Consider the following 21,749-nt stretch of genomic DNA (forward strand, 5'->3'; position numbering starts at 1 on the left):
TATGATGATGTAAACTGCAGTGAATACGAAACTTCATGGCTTTTCACAATTAACATGTGGGGAGTTTCACACCCTGGAAACCTTTGCAGAATTGCTCTTGTGAGAGGCAAGAGTAAGTACTTTCCATTCTGATAGAGACTTATAGCTGCAGATTCCTCACCTTTTGACTATTCACCAAGCATAAGACTAGATCTTTTTATTTTTTTTGCTGTACCTTTGCTTGTCGGTAGCTGGCGACATACCGTTACTGCATTGAAACGATTCTGCTTCAAAAATAAGAAATAATGTTCTTGGTTTATATAGGCGCCCCTCATGCGCGCCACCCAACATTATTTATGGGTCCGGAGCACCCTACAGTATCCATAGTCATTTTCCTCCTATAGTTTATAAAAAATTCACCCAGTGTGCAAGGGAATGTCACTCCCCAAAACCACAGGATTTAAGCCCTGTAAGGACTGTTGTATACAAATTTCTGTGACCGATCCCATCAGGTGTTCATGTGCTGCATGGGGTCGAGTTATGAGATTATAGCCTGCAGCGACTGCGGTTCAATGAATACAAAGACCATCCAAGACAGCGAGGCAAAACTCTATTTTGCAGAGCATAAGAAGACCCTGCAGCAAGAATGGTGGAAGTCACGGTCCATGTCAAAGGTTCGGTCCTGGTCCTGTTCCCGCACCAGAGGCCAACTCCCTCTGGTGCGCCATCAGGCCCAAAGAACCGAAAGGCCTTTCATCGGTAGTACTGCAGGTGGGTTAGTTCTTGGTGCCACCCTAAAGATTATGAAGACCACCCACTCTGGAGGACCCCATGGACCCCTGCCCCCCGCCCACATCTACCACAGAAGACATCACCCCAAGCATCAACAAATCATCAACCTCTCCTTCGAGACCGCCTCCTCCCCCAACGACTGGAAACACGCAGAAATCAACCATCTCCTGAAAAAAAACCTTGGCGGACCCCACCAATCTCTAAAACTTCAGCCCGATCTCCTGACTCCCGTTCCCAGCAAAAGTCTCGGAAAAAGCCATCAACTGCCACCTTCATAAAAGAAAACATCCTAGAATCCTCCCAATCAGGCTTCAGAAAGAACCATAGCACCAAAACTGCCCTACTCGCTGCGACATACGACATCCGTTCCCTCCTCGACAGAGCAGAGACTGTGATCCTCATCCTCCTAGACCCCTCCGCGGCCTTCGATACAGTCTCTCATCGCACCCTAGCCCGCAGACTCCACAATGCCAGAATCCGGAACAAGGCCTGTGCCTGGATCCGTTCTTTCCTCCCTGTCTGAACTCAATGGGTGAGACTCCCTCCTTTCCGCTTGGAACCCATTCAGACCACCTGTGGAGTCCCCCAAGGTTCCTCGATGAGCCCGGCACCCTGTTCAACGTCTGCATGGCCCGCTCGCATCCATCCTCAGATTTCACACGGACTCAACATCTTATTGTACGCATACAACACCCAACTCCTCCTCTCCCTGTCCAACGAACCCAAACTCTCCAAACATAACTTTCAAGATGGTATGGAAGCTGTCGCCAGATGGATGAAGAACATCTACCTCAACTCAACATTTAATGAATGCAAATTGCTTGCAAGGGATTTTTTCTGATGTCTATTGATTTCAAAGTGATTTAGAAACAGGAAATTGATCAAGCTTGACTGACTTTGATTTTATGATCAACTTAAATTAATTAAAGAACCTGTTTTTAATCTGATTCCACATTCGTTACTTTGACAAAGGAGTAACAACTCACTATAGAAAATGCTACACGGGGAGTAGTTTTATGAAAAAAGTTTTATATATCAAATTTCATTTCATGGGGTACAGTTTTGTTAAAAAAACAATAATGAATAATCAGCAATGTACAAGTGGATAAGACTTTTATAAATTGTTCTTTTAAGTCCACTTGCGTTGTAGTCCACTCTTGTTATAAATTATCACACAACGAAACAATGTCAAAGTAACCAAAGATAACGTTGTATAGAACTTAATCCAACATAAAACAAGAAGAAGAAAAGATGTGGACTGATGTGTCGACGTTTCGGCCTTATTGTTGATTAATCCTCAAGGCCATCCTCAGGACTTTCAATCTTTAATAAAATTAGACCCCCTGCAAAGGATACAATAACCATATTGTTACCTTTTCATTATACATATTCTATTTACAATTCTCTACCCGTGTGCTAGGAAAAAAGTAATATCATGATAATCACATATTACTATATGCATATATTACAGAGTTTGAAAGATGACCTAGTTGGAACTACATCAGTTGTTCATACTGGTCTGTTGTTGTTTCACAATTATCGGCAATCTAATGCAAACTTTCCCCTAAGACAGATAGATACTTGGACTTAGGTAGACAGACGTTATATACATATATAGTTTCAAGGTATATACTGTTCTGTAGTAAACATTTTTTTATCTTTGTAAAAAGTATCTTTTCTATCTGGACATCGAAACAACTAAGTTCTTTTTCCTAGGACAGGCACGGTTTACATAGAAGCAATAGAGGCACCATAGCATCCAGATCAACGAAGCTGTCCATTTAGAGACTCAGGTATATTTTCTAGACTATCTAGTAACACACTTGAGCAATGTCCAAGGTTGAATTCTAGTTATCTGTTCAGAAAAGATGTAAAATATACAGGACATAGTCTGTTACATAAGATACTTTTTACAAAAATTCATAGATCTATAAGTTTAGAGTTTTGGAATATTATGGATTTCTATTAGATTCCAGAATAGTTAACAATTCTTTAACAGCAAGAATGTTTGAGACTCTGTTTACTACAGAACAGTATATACCTTGAAACTATATATGTATATAACGTCTGTCTACCTAAGTCCAAGTATCTATCTGTCTTAGGGGAAAGTTTGCATTAGATTGCCGATAATTGTGAAACAACAACAGACCAGTATGAACAACTGATGTAGTTCCAACTAGGTCATCTTTCAAACTCTGTAATATATGCATATAGTAATATGTGATTACCATGATATTACTTTTTTCCTAGCACACGGGTAGAGAATTGTAAATAGAATATGTATAATGAAAAGGTAACAATATGGTTATTGTATCCTTTGCAGGGGGTCTAATTTTATTAAAGATTGAAAGTCCTGAGGATGGCCTTGAGGATTAATCAACAATAAGGCCGAAACGTCGACACATCAGTCCACATCTTTTCTTCTTCTTGTTTTATGTTGGATTAAGTTCTATACAACGTTATCTTTGGTTACTTTGACATTGTTTCGTTGTGTGATAATTTATAACAAGAGTGGACTACAACGCAAGTGGACTTAAAAGAACAATTTATAAATGTCTTATCCACTTGTACATTGCTGATTATTCATTGTTTTTTTAACAAAACTGTACCCCATGAAATGAAATTTGATATATAAAACTTTTTTCATAAAACTACTCCCCGTGTAGCATTTTCTATAGTGAGTTGTTACTCCTTTGTCAAAGTAACGAATGTGGAATCAGATTAAAAACAGGTTCTTTAATTTAAGTTGATCATAAAATCAAAGTCAGTCAAGCTTGATCAATTTCCTGTTTCTAAATCACTTTGAAATCAATAGACATCAGAAAAAATCCCTTGCAAGCAATTTGCATTCATTATATCTTAGCCGAAGCTCGCAAGGGTATATTGGGTCTCCCACTTTTATAAACCTCAACTCAACATTGACAAAACGGAGGTGCTCATCATGGGTCCACACCCCGACGCCTGGAACGACACCTGGTGGCCCTCTGCCCTTAGACTCCCCCACGAACCAGGCACGCAACCTCGGAATCATCCTGGACTCCAAACTCAAAACGGACCGTCAGTTCAACGCCGTCACCTCTTCCTGCACCACACCCTCCGACTACTCCAAAAGACCTTCAACTGGATACCCCTCGAACACAGAAATACAGTCACCCACACTCTAATCAGCAGCAGACTAGACTACGGCAACTCACTGTACACTGAGATCAACAAGAACCTCACCCGCAAACTACAGAATGTCCAGAACGCCGCTGCCAGACTAGTCCTCGACCTACAGCACCACTGCCACATCAGCCAACCCCTACGGACTCTACACTGGCTCCCGGTCGAGGAGAGAATCACCTTCAAGCTTTTCACCCTCGCCCACAAAGCCCTCCACAACACCGGACCTGCTTACATGAACCGCTGCCTCACGTTCCATGCACCCCAAAGATCCCTCCGCTCAGCCCAGCTCTCCCTTGCAACTGTACAAGGCACAAAGAAGACCAGATCAGGAGGACTCTCCTTCTCCCTCCTTGCTGCCAAGGCATGGAACTCTCTCCCTCTCAACCTCCGACAGACTCCATCACTCCCCAAGTACTTGAAGGACCTCAAGACCTGGCTCTTCAAATGAGGTCTGTAATCTTCGTTGTGAGACTCGGTGGCTCAAGTCTTCTTTGGTGTCCCCGAAGTTTTCCTACCTACCTTGCCCAGTCCATCCAGTTGGTCAGGATGCAGCCAAGTTTACAATCTGTTGTAGATTGGACACCACCGAGTCCGTCAGGCTGGCCACTGGCAACAGTGTCACCATTTGCCGCCATTCTTGGTTGTGCTCCTGTGGATTTTAAGGTGACGTCCATTCATCTCTCATGGACATGGCATACAACGAGAGTGCTTTGCAAACAAATGCTGGACGGAATGTTGAATAAATCAGACCTTCACCCCAGTCAAGAGATCTGGGTTAAATCCATCGTTCTTTTGCTCACCATGCCACCCCAGTTTAGACCCAGCCATATGCAAATAAGTCTTGACCCTGTGCCTCATGGGAACAGTCCAGACCGAACTGCCAAGCCTAGTCCTCCTTGGACTGGCAACAAAAATCCTGGGACCGGTTTCTGGGTATTACCCTTCATCAGCCAGGTTACCTTGAATTCAGTGGCACAGTTAGCAAGGGACCCACGTCTGGGCATACCCATCCCACTTGGGATGAAAAGAGCTTTGTTAACAAATGGTGGATGGAATGTTGAAAAAATCGTACTTTCACCCCAGTCAAGAGATCTGGGTTAAATCCATCGTTCTTTTTGCTCACCATGCCACCCCAGTTTAGACCCAGCCATATGCAAATTAGTCTTGACCCTGTGCCTCATGAGAACTGTCCAGACCGAACTGCCAAGCCAGGTCCTCCCTGGACCAGAAACAAGCAACCTGGGACCGGTTTCTGGACATTATCCTTCATCAACCAGGCTAGCTTGAATCCAGTCGCACCCGTCCTAGGATGCTTTTTTCCAGTCCAGGGAGGGCCTGGCAGTTCGGGCTGGACTGTTCCCATTGGGCACAGGGTCAAGACTGATTTGCATATGACTGGGTTCAAACTGGAATGGCATGGTATGCAAAAAAAGATGGATTTGGGCCCAGATCTGTGTTTGTACAATGAGAGTGGCCTGTTCGGGGATAAGGCAGACTCTACTCTCGAGTGCTTCAAGTAGTGCAGGACCAAAGCTCTCTCTAGGCCTATTTGCTGCACCTCGCCGTCTGCACCAGACATACCGATCCTTATGCAGCTTCGGCAAAGGTGCCCCATACCACCAGCCTATCCAGCCACAGCAGGGTGCCCAGTAGTAGTGTGGCCATGGTGTCCACGACCTCCATGGCCAAGATCAATAGGCCCCTACAGCCCTACCTGCCAAACCCCTCTAGCGTGCCCTTCGTGGGGCACAGCCACCCAGTTGGAGGCAGAATCTAAAGATTCTTTCAGTGATGGCAGGCCATAACATCAGACAGGTGGGTCTTGCAAATTTTTGGAAGGGCTATGGCCTCCCTTTCATTTCAGCACTACCGCACCTTCCTCAACAGCTGTAGGAGGACAATCTTTCCGTTTTGAAGCAGGAAGTGCAAGCTGTTTTGCCCAAGGTGTATATTGAGAGATGCCTGCACCAGAAGTAGGTTCTAGATTCTATTCTAGCTTCTTTCTGGTGCCCACAAAGGATGGAAACCTTTGTCCTATTTCAGATCTGCGCCCTACAACATTTTTTACTGAAAGGGGAAATTTGAGAAGCTCACGCTGGCCCAGGTCTTGTCTCACCGTTGCCCCACCAGCGTTCATGAAAGTGATTCCAGTGAGGCATGCCTACCGAGGTCAGGGATGCCAGTCTTTCACTGTCTCAGCGATTGGCTGTTAAAGGCAGGCTCACCCCAGACCGTAGTCAACCACCTGCAGGCTACAGAGAACCTCCTGTCATCTTTGGGATTCACTATCAACGTTCCGAAGTCACAGCTGACTCCTTCTCACTCTGGACACGGTTCAATGTTGTGCCTTTCCCCTGGGAAAGAATGTCCAAGACATTTAGGCTATGATACTGGTGTTTCAGCCTCAGTGTTTGAAATCAGTGAGGTTGACTCTGAGGCTACTGGGATTTATGATCTCCTGCATCCTGCTGGTTGAGCACACTAGTGGCATATCCGGGCTCTACAGTGGGACCTGAAGTCGCAGTGGACCTAACATCAAGGGGACCTCTCTGACCACGTCCAGATTTTGGAGGACTGCAAAAACAATGCAGTGGTGGTTACGGGACCATGATTGGGTCAACGGTAGACCTCTCCTGACCACACCCAGAGTTCCCACTTCTGGGAGTTGAAGGCCACTTGGGAAAGGTGGAGATCAGATGCCTCTGGTCTCTGGTGGAGTCCGGGCTACATAATTAACCTTCTGAGGCTGAGGAAAGCCTTCCCTTTTCCGTCCAAGGGAGGCTGGTGAGGGTACTCACAGACCACACCACCACCATGTGGTACTGCAGCAAAATGAGTGGCTGATGTCTGATGGATCCCAAACATGTCATTTCTGTAGTGGAACTGAGTCAATGCAGAGCCCACTGCCACCTAGTGGCACGCAGAGGTACTGCTGGAAAGATTGCTGATCTAGTCTGAAGCCTAGGATTATTAAAAAGGTGAGGAATCTGCAGCTAGATAGTCTCTACCAGAACGAGCGTTACCAAAGGTAAATAACTTGAGTGGGAACACCATCATGCAAAGTAGCTGAAGTAATAGTTTTTTCCTCTATAGGGAAACCGGTTTTCAAAAAAGTCAATCGCGTACATAGGTATTTCCAATTAAATATCTTGTATGGAAGATGAGAGCTATTACTCATAGCAGTTTCCTCCTTTGTTTTCAATGTTTATTTTTTCCCCATATGTTCATTATATTTAGCCTATTTGCTCTATCTTTGTATTTATTGCCAGCTGTTTAGCGCTAAACGTGTACAGCTTTTTTATAATTAAGGATTTCTTTGTCTTTTAATACGACATTTAATTCATTAGTCTTACCAGTTTTTGAAAGTGAACCGTTTATACAGGTATACTAAATACATTTTTATTGTCCTTTGGGGACCCCTCATTGATTTGTTTAGATTGGGATGGTTTTACAGTTCTTTAATGTGAATACTATTCTTTGTACATCAGCCTTTTGTAGAGTGGATCACTTCCCTTTTCACCCAGGGCAGTCGTGCTGTCAACACTCCTATACAGACTGTTGTGCCTCACCCAGCTGTTCAGGATGATAGTGATATCCATTTTAGGATTAATGTACAACAAGCATGTCAGTAAGAAGAGGACATCCGAGCATATTTGGGTTAGTTTTGGAGAGTTTCGCTTTCAGGTTACAGGTCCTTATCTGGTTGCTGTCAAATTATTTCAAGTTACCTTTATTTAATTGTCTCAGTAAAGATACCAGTCACATACATGCCAACGTTTAGAAATACAGAGGAGTCCGATAAAAAAAAAAACGTTAGTTGACATTAATTTTCATTTCCGTTCTTTCACAGACCTAGATTCTAGATTAGCCTCTCTCCTTTGGTAGATCAGATGCCTGAGGGGCATTGTTTTAACAGTGCAGATGCTTTTATATGATGCTAAATACTGTGTTCCAATTTTGTATATTACATGTTTAGGAACACATACAAATCCATAAAATAATGAAGAATTATGGTTTCATCAGATTTTACATTGCATCTCACAGAAGGACTACAACTATTTTTTACGTAATTGCTAAGTAAGAAACTTCGAGAAACAATACTTTTTTTTAGCAATATATACAAGCGGTGACGTCCTGTCTGCACCCCCAGCGGTCTGGTGCACTTAGGCAAAACCGCAACTGTGAAGGGTTACGACGTGTGAGCCCCTAGTACCCCTGAAACCAGTACCGAGTGATGGAAGGAAAGCAAGTGCCCCTTCCTAAGGACAGAGGTATTTCGGACCTCTGTGCCGCAGAAGGCAGTTTACCTAGTGGTGAGGCGTAAGTAAGAAAACAACAGCGAGTTGCAGAGACTGCAATTCATTTTAAATGTCAAGCGGCAATGAATTCAGAAGAATGTTGGTTTTAAAAATGACATTTATTGAACAGTTAATTTTACTTCTGCTCGTACCAGGCTGAAAAAAATGACACTGGTCAATGATTTTTTACTAATTCGAACTAGTGCTGAGAAGTGAAGTATTTCTACTATTTGGTTTGATATAAACACACATATATATATATATATATATATATATATATATATATACATATATATATATATATATATATATACATACATACATACATTCACTCATCAGTTGAGAGAGGCTGCAGGGTAAGCCGAAACACGTAGTGAAACTGGATTTAAGCTGCTGAAATTGAACACTGGTGAACATTGCCTGCAAATAAATGAAGGAACATTCTTACACCCCGAGTGCAGGCTTCTTTGTACTAGGAGGAACGAGGAAAAAATATATATATAGTACTAAACAGGACTACCAGTCCCAGCAGGCACTGGGACATTTGGACTGCCCATCAGGGGCGTGCCATGATCAGTATCAGGGCTGGTACCTGCATTCCCATCATCAGTTCGCCAAATCCTCTGAAGAGAAGGCGGGAGCCTTCGAAACGCGTCAGGAATTCCACGGCGAAATGGGATTGAATCACTTTCTCTTGAGCTCCTCAGCTATTCAAGCACGCTGTGGCAAGAAAGGAGAGTTTAAGTTTCTCCCCGCGAGTGTGACCGTGTCCTTACACGTGAGCGCACATATGTGGATGGAACCATCACCATCCTTTTACCGCACCCGCCAGAAGAGTGCAGCAGCGCCATGATGGTAACGAGCGAGCAGAGCCCCTGCATACACGCTGAGCACCGCCAAGCGGCCTCAAGGTAGGAGCCGACTAGGGCAAGCATCCAGCTTGCTAGTTTGACGGGCATACATCCGTCTGCTACTCCGATATCGTGAGGTCGCTTGGTTGGCGAGGGGAGACCACTCGTCCGCCTCGATCCACACATGGGGCGCCAAGACTAAACAGGACTACCAGTCCCAGCAGGCACTGGGACATTTGGACTGCCCATCAGGGGCGTGCCATGATCAGTATCAGGGCTGGTACCTGCATTCCCATCATCAGTTCGCCAAATCCTCTGAAGAGAAGGCGGGAGCCTTCGAAACGCGTCAGGAATTCCACGGCGAAATGGGATTGAATCACTTTCTCTTGAGCTCCTCAGCTATTCAAGCACGCTGTGGCAAGAAAGGCGAGTTTAAGTTTCTCCCCGCGAGTGTGACCGTGTCCTTACACGTGAGCGCACATATGTGGATGGAACCATCACCATCCTTTTACCGCACCCGCCTGAAGAGTGCAGCAGCGCCATGATGGTAACGAGCGAGCAGAGCCCCTGCATACACGCTGAGCACAGCCAAGCGGCCTCAAGGTAGGAGCCGACTAGGGCAAGCATCCAGCTTGCTAGTTTGACGGGCATACATCCGTCTGCTACTCCGATATCGTGAGGTCGCTTGGTTGGCGAGGGGAGACCACTCGTCCGCCTCGATCCACACATGGGGCGCCAAGACTAAACAGGACTACCAGTCCCAGCAGGCACTGGGACATTTGGACTGCCCATCAGGGGCGTGCCATGATCAGTATCAGGGCTGGTACCTGCATTCCCATCATAAGTTCGCCAAATACTCTGAAGAGAAGGCGGGAGCCTTCGAAACGCGTCAGGAATTCCACGACAAAATGGGATTGAATCACTTTCTCTTGAGCTCCTCAGCTATTCAAGCACGCTGTGGCAAGAAAGGCGAGTTTAAGTTTCTCCCCGCGAGTGTGACCGTGTCCTTACACGTGAGCGCACATATGTGGATGGAACCATCACCATCCTTTTACCGCACCCGCCAGAAGAGTGCAGCAGCGCCATGATGGTAACGAGCGAGCAGAGCCCCTGCATACACGCTGAGCACCGCCAAGCGGCCTCAAGGTAGGAGCCGACTAGGGCAAGCATCCAGCTTGCTAGTTTGACGGGCATACATCCGTCTGCTACTCCGATATCGTGAGGTCGCTTGGTTGGCGAGGGGAGACCACTCGTCCGCCTCGATCCACACATGGGGCGCCAAGACTAAACAGGACTACCAGTCCCAGCAGGCACTGGGACATTTGGACTGCCCATCAGGGGCGTGCCATGATCAGTATCAGGGGCTGGTACCTGCATTCCCATCATCAGTTCGCCAAATCCTCTGAAGAGAAGGCGGGAGCCTTCGAAACGCGTCAGGAATTCCACGGCGAAATGGGATTGAATCACTTTCTCTTGAGCTCCTCAGCTATTCAAGCACGCTGTGGCAAGAAAGGCGAGTTTAAGTTTCTCCCCGCGAGTGTGACCGTGTCCTTACACGTGAGCGCACATATATATATATATATATATATTCACTGAAAAAACCATAGGTTTCACACCAGTTATAGTTAGGTGGAAATTTTACTCGCATAAAACCATTGAAATTCCCACGTTATAGTTAGTTGAACTCACTATAACTTGCGCGTGCAATGCACTGCTGATGATGTCACATATTACATCACTCATGACATGGTCAGTGACATCACTCATGACATCACTGATGACATCTCAAATGACATCACTGATGACAACATCCTTGTGACAAAGTGGCAGACCTCCTATCAGCACAAAAATAACCTTTGACACACACATTCAAAAATAGAAACTAACATTTTCTTAAAAAAGGAGAAACCAATACCAATTACAACAACTTATTAGGTAATTCCAACATCTACATACACATCCACTCATTCACCAACAGTTCTATATAGTCACTCATGCATGTACTTACTCATCATATGTACTCATACACCTATACATCCTGTTACACACTAATACTCATTCATATAGTTACTCACACACAAATTCACACATGCAAATAAACTATCAAAAAACCATTTACTTGATTATACTGCTATATACACACACCACTACACATACTTCTACAGAAACGGAAACATATTTACTCTCTTAAACAATCAATTATAAAAACACATACTCACTAACCCACCCATACACACAATCATCCACCCATACAGTCTTGCACACATGCTGTCTTCAAAATACATACAAATAGTGAGTCACTCATTCATGCATCTGTGCTCTAAGTAATATCCCCCACCGAACCATACAGACACTGATACTGATACTCAAAAAAAAAAACTAATAAACCATATACACACTCATGTAGCTACTCACCAACCCATGCAGCCACTTATACACAAAGTGAGACACAGATACAGATATTTAAATATTTAAACATTACTCGCTAATATATGTATTCACTAAGATACATTTAATAAGTCAGTTAACCAATCAATTTTACACAAAAAAAATCAATTTAGACATTTATTTACCCATTTATTCTTCCATCAACCTTTAGATATACATATATAAAAAATATTTATTTTTCAGAAAGATACACATTCACTGGATGATGTCATCAGTGATGTCATTTGAGATGTCATCAGTGATGTCATGAGTGATGTCACTGACCATGTCATGAGTGATGTAATATGTGACGTCATCAGCAGTGCATTGCACGCGCAAGTTATAGTGAGCCCAACTAACTATAACGTGGGAATTTCAATGGTTTTATGCGAGTAAAATTTGCACCTAACTATAACTGGTGTGAAACCTATGGTTTTTTCAGTGAATTTAATAGGTTTTTTAAATGCTAATTCCTAACTATAACTGGTGTGAAACCTATGGTTTTTTTCAGTGAATATATATATATATATATATATATATATATATATATATATATATATATGTGTATATATATATATCCTACTGGCGATAGCCAGTAGGTATATATAGTTAGGATTGTTGTCCATATGTCCATAGGGAAATCGCAACATTCTATTGGGAATAACTTTGGCGCCGGTTGAGGAATCTTCCTGAAATTTTCCTTAACTTTGCCTCGCGGCGCTCCGCTCCTTCCCTGAAAGTTTGGGGGGATTCGTCAAGCGGGGGCCGAGATAAAAGGGGGGTTCCAAAACGTGTTTCCCCCATGTTAATTTCCATAGGGCGGTTGGACTCACTTTTAGCCCGAACGGCTGAATGGTTTTCCACCAAACTTGGCAAAATTGTAGGGACTGGTAGCCCGATGTGCCTTTGCTATGTCTCAAGATATGTGCTCCAGTCGTTTTTACGAAAATTAACTTTGAAAAAATATATATTGGGCAATATTTCACCTGCTCAAGTTTGCTATCCAACTTCCTGGCTTTCCCCTATTGCCAAACAGGTTACTTCCACAACCTAGTTGTAGAGCCATGTTTATTCTTTGAAATCTGTTTAAACCGTTATTCATGTGTTTAAAAAATGCCTGCATGATCATGTTCTCTTCCTCACACAACTGAATACCTGCCTCAGTTCAACATTTATCACATGCATTTGTCTCCTGAAAGGGGAACTCGCTCCCCCGTCCCAGTCTTTCGATACACTGGTCCTTGCTCTGTGCGGCAGCCGAGTTTATATTTTTGTTTTGACTATGACCTCTATATATTGGTCAGTTAATGCTACAGTTGTCCATTCTGGTAAACTGAATTCTGAATCCTGATCCGTTAGCAATTTAAGGCAACTAAAGAATTAGCGACACTGCTGTAACTTGTAGTTTAATTTTTGTCAAACAGTACATAGGTAATAAGGCTTTTGACTTCAGTGTGCCAATGGAATTATACATTTAGATTCATCAAGCATTTTTGCGTGCGCAAACGGTGCGAATCGCAAAATTCGTCCGTTTGCGCCCGCAAAAATGGCATTTGGAATTTGGGTCATGAACTTGCAATTAGAAAAATCGCAAATAATTGCGATCGCATTTAAGGATTCTCAATTTGAGATTCCTTAAATGCTATTCATGAACCTTTGAAAAATTGCGAATTCGCAATTTTGGGCCGCTATTTACCGCGAAGTCAAACCTCGTGGTAAATAGCGGAAACTTAGAAAAATGCACTTAAGTGCATTTTTTTAAGTTGTATGTTACACACACACATGTCCTTGGGACGTGTGTGTGCGTAACACCAGCATCCAAGATCATTTATGGGGTGCAACAGGGTGTCCTTTGGACACCCCTGCACCCTTGAAATCGCAAACTCAAAATCGCAAACTCAAAATGCGAATCGCTAATTGCGATTCGCACATTGATATGTCTTCCCATTCATTCCTAGGCCCATAGGAATGAATGGGGAGTTATTCCTTATTTGCGATTAGCAATTAGCTAATCGCAAATAAGGAAGCTGTAGGAATCTCAAAATAAATTGCGATTTGTACATGAATCCCGTTTTGCGAGTCTGTAATAGCGATTCCTTAATAATCGCTATTACAGACTCGCAAAACGGGACTTTGATGAATCTATATGATAGTTCGGCTGCCAATTCTTGGCTGAAATTTGAACCAGCCTTGTAAAGCATATGCCATTCAAAATCTGCACAGTTTTGGATTAATGACACATCTCATGTACAAAAAATATATAAAACCCCAATTAATGTAGGGGAAACCGCCTTTACAATGATGTTTTTACCTCATTATGCCTTTACCACGTTATGCCTTTACCACGCATTCTTTGGTAACACATATTTTTACAGCGAATATGCATTTACAACACATGCCAATACCACACATATATGGTAAGTTGGGGGATGTGGGGGTTCTCCCCCCAAAAATACATTGTTTTTAAATCTAAAAACAATACGTTGTATCTGCATGCGTTGTAAATGCATATTCGCGATAAAACATGCGTTATAAAAAATGAGTGGCAAAGGCATACGATGTATTTAACTGCGTTGTACCGTCGTACGACCATGACGTAGCAAATGGTTCTTTCCCTATGAGCATAGTTCCTGAACCATACGACGTTACATTGTGGGAGCTCAGTGTGGATTCACCAGTTTACACAAAACAAATAGGAATAGCCTGGGGGATATTTTCTGCCAGAATAATTGAGCTGCTGCAGGAAGATTTTAGTGTGGTTTCTTACGAAAATTATTTATATAAATCCATATATATTACAGATGAACTAAATGTGCATCTACAACACGTAGACTGAATAGTCATAATTTCTGCAGAAGCTATAAACTGAATTTCAGATAATCCATAGAATGCTGTTTTAGTGTTTTTTTTTCTTAGGATATGAATTATCCAGTAAAGTTCGAGAACTGGCACCTGAGTTCTTGAAAAAATGTGGGACATTAAAGCACCAAAACACACATAAAATATTGGAAACTTTAATGGGACTTCTTAATGTCGGACAAATATATCTCCCACAGTTTATGGAGAGTACAATGATTATACCACTTAATTAGTCGTACATTCACAGGGAAAAACAGGAAGGAAAAAAATGCATCCGTAGTGGCTGCAGTAGTGGCCAATAGCTACTGCACATTTACAAACCGTTTGGTGATTAGCTCTTAGACAGAGTTCACATACTTACTGTACAATCAATGCCCGATTACACTGATCTCTTGCATATCACATCTCTGTTGTATAAGCTTTGCTCTTACAGAAAAAACTTTCACAGCAACGCTAACAGCCATCATTAAAAGAGAGTGCCACCACACAAGTCAAGAACATGATTATACCGCTACCATCATAAGAACAGCTACTAAAGCAAATGTGCCTAATGCTTCAACTTTACATTCACTCTGGGTGCAATAGGCTGCAAGCCAAATAAGTTAAGACATCCAACTTCCTTCAATACCAAAAAGCAATATCCTAGAACCCATCAGTAACTCCATCCTATGACTATCATACAGTCTTTTACACAGACTGATGTACACAACCGGGAAAAGATACACAATTGTGAAACTGGGCTTCCTGTAAGGTAGTAGAAGTAATATTTCAGGATTCTGAATATACCATAAAGCATATACCTATTGAGCCCCTTAGGTGACTATCTGCACAATCTGTTAGAAACTTCTAGCAGCAGATATCTTACCCTAGAATTTTCCGCAGGTGTCAGTCTGGATCCAAAAATGTATATCGAGCAGCACCCCTGTGCGCCGGTAGGTGGTGTCAGTCAGCTCCGTGTGGTTTAGTCTATGCCAGAAGTGACATGCGTGGGGCCTATGAGTTGACATCATTTATTTTCTTACCACGCCAGTCAGCGCTGGTCCAGGACCAGTTACCCCCCAGTATGTTTTGACTGCCCTTTATTTCTGCTTTTTGTTGTTATTTTTGGGAGACCTCGTCTCCTGGTGTGTAAGGAGGTCCAGTCGCGAGGAAGGTCCTGAGACTGTTCATGGAGCCACTCCAGACCCTCGTTGTCGCAGTCAGTCGTCTGGAAAATCGGGTAAGTGTCACTGGCACAAGATAACCAAGAAATCACTGAGATCTTCATCTTACTAGACAAAGGTGCATCTGCATTCGAGGCCTAGGTCTGTAGTGGAGCCTGGGCCGTACCGTGCCTTCCAGAGTTTCAGGGAGCCGGAGTAACCCCCGTCCAGTTATGAGAATTCTGTAAGCCATGTACCTCATATTTGGCGGCCTGTCCCCACTGTAGCACCTTCGGGCCCTGCGGGCTTGGGACAGTACCCTACTGGTCTTCAGCCGGTAGGTTAGCCCCTGGTGCCAGTCGGGCCCTTCGGTTCCACTGGCGCGGCGCTGGTCGAGCCAACTCGACATTCCTATGCGTCTGCTTCAGTGCCGACGCCACTCCGCGGCGGCATCCCCATTGTCATCCCCAACAAACAGCCAGACAGACGTCTGATGCTGGTTGTGGTGCTGATGGGGGAAGACTTCCCATATCAGAGCCAGTGCCATATTCATAGGCCTAGATTGGTTGATAATTGGGAGGGGTCCAGCACTTGGAAGATCCTGAGTACAACTGGTATGAGGATCTGGTGGAGATCATCAGACTGGACACCTACCCAGACACTGATCTGGGCTCTCCCCCTCCCATAGCTATGGAGGGGGGTGCCTTGTTTGCAATGGAGGTCCTAGACTTCACGCTACCCTCAATGTCAGTCAAGACGAACTTAACAGAGGTGATTCTACCAGGAGTTGCCCCACCGAACCATTACTTCCATTCACTGAAGCCCTTACTGACATCTTACTCGCACCTGGTCCCAGCCCTGCACAGGGGCTCCAATAGGACAATTGCCCGCCATATTGTCCCGCACTAGCGATCCCCAGTTTACTCACTCAGCACCGCACCCCAGAGTACTTGGTTGTCCAGGACCCCACCTCCAAAGTTAACCCTGGTTCATTCATTACCACTCCACTGGGTAGGTCGTCCAAAAGGCTGGATACCTTTCAGAAGAGGATGTTCTGTAGTAGGGGATCTCTGTGTATAGTCATAATCTAGTGAATAGTCCCGCCCGTGTGCGTGGACCCCGAAGCAATCAAAAATAATCTCTTAATCTGTGTTCATTGCAGTCCTGCATAGACACTTAAGGGAAAATCAAGACAAATAATGCAGCCTAACACTTCCAAGGCTACAAAGGCCACCACTTCATCTAAACAGTGAAAAGGATAGCCAACAATGTCAGATTTTTACACATTTTTAGCAAGTTTTACCCTCATAGAGAAAACTCCCCTTCACCAAAATCCTTGAAATGATAGAAAGGAAGGGTTGGACAGACAAGCCCCAAAGGCTGCAATTATGTGTCTGGAAAAGGGATACCGTGCCTTTAAGGAACTCTCCAGCGACCCTCGGTATCCCAGGATGCACAGCCAAAGTTTTTCCTGCTCCTACTAGCAGGACTCTGGAGCATTGAGCTCTCCCTTTTTGGGTATTTCTTCAATTTGTGGCACTTTTCAAGTGTTTAGAGTGTTTCACTCGACGTCTGGGGTCTTCCTCTTACTTTTGCTGTGTGTTTTAGCCAGTTTTATCCACTCTTTCTGTCGAATATGCCAGCTTTATTCGACAAGTGCCCTGAGTGTGCCAGGAAGAAGGCTAAATCTGACCCCCACAGAGTATGCATACTTTGTCTTCCTTCCTCCCATGTCCCTGACGCCTGTGAGATTTGTCAATCTTTCTCCAGGAGGACCCTGCGTGACAGGTAGAAGATTCGTCTCCAAGGCCTGGAGCAGAGGAGACATCACGAACCAGGTGTGTCTTGGCATGGAGGGACTCAATCATCGTCCTCTGCCGTGCTTCGGCCTCTGGGGGGCTCCCCAGTCAAGAAAAGGCCCAGAAAAGGCACCGGTCCCGGTCGACGTCGAAGGCTTCGACATGGGCGTCGAGACGCATGACCACTATCTGTTCCCCGTCGTCCAGGAGGCACCGGCGCTCGCCGTCGAGGCGACACCGCTCTTCGAGGTCGACTCGACGTTCGACGTCGAGGAAAGACAAGTCGAGGAGAAGAGAGTCGACGTCGAGGAGTTCATCGACGTCTAGACGATCGACATCGAGAAGCAGAAAGGTGAAAAGTGGACGTTGAGGAGGCGTTCAAGGGCCAGGACGGTGTCCTCTGCCTCAGTAGTCAGCATATCTTCTGCATCTACGAGTCCCCGGTCGCGGTGGCGCCGGCGCTCGGCTGAAAAGAGGTCTGCCTCCAGAGCATCCTCGTCAAGACCTGCGCAGAAGAAGAGGAGAGTGGTCAGGTCTTCGGAATCCGAATATTCTAGGACCTATTTGCCTTCTAGGCCCAGGACGCCTACGCCTCCACCATTGCCTCCAACATTGCCTCCGAGGAAGCCTCCTCCGCTACCTCCCTTGCCTCCTCCTCCAACTTTTCCGCCTCCTCCTCCTCCGTCTCCACAGCTGTCTCCTCCATCTCTGTCGCACGTTCCGTCACCGCCTACGAGGCCTCCACAGCCTAGGACTCCGGTTCTGCCTCTGCAGGTCCCGCCTCCTGTAAGGCCAGTGGATCGCCCGAGGCCTCGGAGGTCTAGATCACGGTCAAGAGGGAGACATTGATCACGGAGTGATCGTCGGTCTTCGACACGGTCCCGTCATCGTCACCGGAGGGATAGCTCACGGTCCCGTCATACGGACTCTTCAAGTGGCCGGAGATATTCTCCCACCTTGTCGGATTCCCCCCATACGAGGGTGTCACCGGTGGATGACATCGTAACTTTTCAGGAGGTGCTATTGAGAGGGGCAGCGAAGTTGGGGATCACTTTGACGGTACCCACACCTTCTACATCGGTGATATTTGAAACCTTACACAAGCAGCATTTATCTCGCCCCTTGGTGCCAGGACTGGATGAACCGGCTATGGAGCTTTTTCTGACTCTGGCCTCAGTGAAATCAGCTCCGTCCAGGCTGCAGAAAAAGTACAGGCCCCCGGATTCCGATCCGGCGTTCCTGAGATCAGATCCGGCACCGGATTCTGTTATCGTAACTGCGGCCAAGAAGCAGCATGCTACTGCTCCGTCTTTTACGGTGCCTCTGGATAAGGAAAGCCGTCAGATGGACTCAGCTGGACGGAAAGTCTGCGGGACGGCCGACGGAAAGTCTGCGGGACGGCGGCCACCTCCATGAAAGCGGCGAGTGCCTCGGTGCTCATGGTTCGCTACGACCGCTCCTTGTGGGAGTCCCTGCAGCAATTCCTGGAGCTACTCCCAAGGGATAGGAGAGAAGACTTCCAGGAGATTTTGAATGAGGGTATGATGGTCTCCAATCAGGTCATCAGCTCTGCGGCGGTCGCCTCTCTCCTGGCAGCTCATGGTTACTGCCACGGCATCAATTTACGACGACATTCCTGGTTGCGCCTTACATCTCTCAAACCGGAGGCGCAACAGAGAGTCGCTAATTTACCATTCTCTGGCTCGACTCTCTTTGGGTCACATGCGGCTGAGGAGATGGCCCGCATGAAGGCAGAGGTAGAGACACTTAAAGCCGTTGGTTTGGAGAAACCAAAAGAGCAGAAGAAGTCCTTCCATCCGTTCCAGAGGCGGTATGTTTCTCAAAGACGAGGGCAGGGTTGTCAAGCTGGTCAACAGCAACAACAGCAGCAGTGCCAGCGGCAGCCATTCCAGAAGCGCCAGAGGGGCAGAGGCGGACAGCAGTCCTCCTCGGCGAACAAGGGCCCGACCGGGTCTAAGCCCTGAGGTGTTACTTCCCCCTCTTCCGTTACCCGCTCCGGTAGGGGGAAGCACACAGAATTACTTGGCAGAGTGGAGAAAAATTACTCCGGACAAGTGGGTGCTGAATATTGTTTGCAATGGATACAGTCTTCGTTTCGTCAGCCCTCCTCCAGCGATTCCACTGGTTTGCTCGTAGTTCCAGCTGCGCGAGCTCCAAACGGAGGCCGATACTCTGTTAAGAAAAAGGGCGATAGAAGACGTTCCTATGTCTCAAAGGGGAAAGGGTCTTTACTCTCGGTTCTTCCTGGTGCGCAAGAAGGACAAGAACAAGTTCAGGCCCATTCTGGATTTGCGACAAGCAAACAAATGGATTCGCAGGCTGAAGTTTTGCATGCTTTCTGCAAGATACGTACTTCCATGTGCCCATTGCACGGAAACATTGGAAGTTCCTGCGATTTCTGTTCGGCACAAATCACTATCAGTACACCGTACTGCCGTTTGGACTGAAGTCTGCGCCCAGGAGCTTTTCAAAGTGCATGGCAGTGGTGGCGGCTCACTTGAGAAAGAACAAGGTGTTTGTCTACCCGTACCTGGACGACTGGTTGATCAAAGCCTCCACCTTCCAGGAAGCGCAATTGCACTTCAATAGGACGGCCGTTCTTTTGAGCCAGCTGGGGTTGCACATAAACATCTCCAAGTCTGTTCCGACTCCTGTACAGTGCCTACAGTACTTGGGAGACTCCATCGATACTCTTTCAGCAAGCGTGTCTCCTTCGGAGGAGCGACAATTATCGATCCTTCGGAAGGCTCAGGTTCTCATGGCTGTTCCATCTACGACAGTGAGACGGTTCCTGTTCAGACTATCGTCACGGATGCTTCTCTCCACGGTTGGGGAGCGCACTCAGACTCAGATCTACAGATCCAGGGAACGTGGTCCCAGGCGGAATCCACGTATCACATAAATTGCCTGGAACTCAGAGCTGTGCATTTGGCACTAAAGGCCTTTCATCCGTCCTTCCAGACCAACTCCTTGCTTGTACAGACGGACAATACGACCGCAATGTATTACCTCAACAAGCAGGGGGGCTCGAGATCGCGCACACTGTCACAAGAAGCTCAGGCGATCTGGCACTGGCTGCTAGCCAGAGGACTGATAACAGCTACCCATCTGCCAGGTGTGCAGAATGCTCAGGCGGATGCACTCAGCAGGCTGGTGCAAGAAAACCAGAAGTGGGTTCTAAACGACGAAGTGCTAGGAAACATCTTCGACAGGTGGGGCACTCCGCGCGTAGATCTGTTCGCCACCGCCGAAAACAGAAAATGCCAAGATTACGCCTCCAGGTATTACCAACCGGGGACTCTGGGGAACGCGCTATGGATCAGCTGGTCGAACAGCTTTCTGTACGCTTTTCCACCCATTCCCCTGATTCCGGCGGTGCTCATCAAGCTGTCTCAGTCCAGAGCACGGATGATCCTCATTGCTCCGGAGTGGCCCCGACAGTGGTGGTTAATGGACCTGCTTCACCGGTCTCTCCTACCCCACATGCAGCTGCCATGTCGGCCGGACCTTCTCACGAAGTTCGGGGGGGAAGATGGTGCCCCTCAACCTCTCATCATTGAGTTTGGCGGCATGGCTCCTGAGATAGTGCAATATGGACACCTGAATCTTCCTGACGATTGTATGACTATACCTAAGGAGGCTAAGATACCTTCCACTAGGACTTCCTATGCCTACAAGTGGAAGAGGTTCTGCATCTGGTGCACTTCAAAGAACTATGATTCTACGACCTGCAAGGAAGATGTCATTCTTCCATACCTATTGCATTTGGCTCAGTCTGGCCTTAATTTTCATTCTATTAAGGTTCACCTCGCAGCATTAACTGCGTATAGGAAATGCCCTTCACAGACATCCTTATTCCAGATCCCTGTGATTAAAGTTTTTTGGGAAGGATTGAAGAAAGTGTTTCCTCCTGTTCGGAGTCCTTCGCCATCATGGGAGCTGAATGTGGTGCTGTCTGGGTTGATGAAGGAGCCTTTTGAACCTATCCATAAGGCTTCTCTGCAGCACTTGTCATGGAAGCCAGCCTTCCTTGTGGCCATTACATCGGCCCGCAGGGTGAGTGAAATTCAGGCATTGTGTTGCCAAGAACCTTATACTGTATTTCATGCTGCTAAGGTTGTGATGCGTACTCACCCTAAGTTCCTTCCTAAGGTGATTTCTGATTTCCATGTCAATCAGACTATAACTTTACCTACGTTTTTCCAAAATCCTTCCACTCCAGCGGAAAGGTCTCTGCATTCCCTGGAAGGGTGTTGAAATTCTACTTGGATAAGACCAAGGACATTCGTAGGTCAGACCAATTGTTTGTCAATTATGGGTCGGTCAGGACTGGTCTTGCCACCTCAAAACAGTCCATCTAGAGGTAGATGATGTCCTGTATCCAGTTATGTTATCAGAAAGCTAACACGACCTTAG

The 21,749-nt window shown here is 45.8% G+C and overlaps 1 protein-coding gene across 4 annotated transcripts in view; it reads left to right on the forward strand.

Moving 5' to 3' along the window:
* Window positions 1–21,749, forward strand: part of ZNF451 (zinc finger protein 451) — a 776,596-nt gene that overhangs the window by 414,671 nt on the left and 340,176 nt on the right. The gene's annotated exons all lie outside the window — the stretch shown is intronic.

The sequence above is a fragment of the Lissotriton helveticus genome, chromosome 6, assembly GCF_964261635.1.
Source record: "Lissotriton helveticus chromosome 6, aLisHel1.1, whole genome shotgun sequence".
NCBI classification, from domain to species: Eukaryota; Metazoa; Chordata; class Amphibia; order Caudata; family Salamandridae; genus Lissotriton; species Lissotriton helveticus.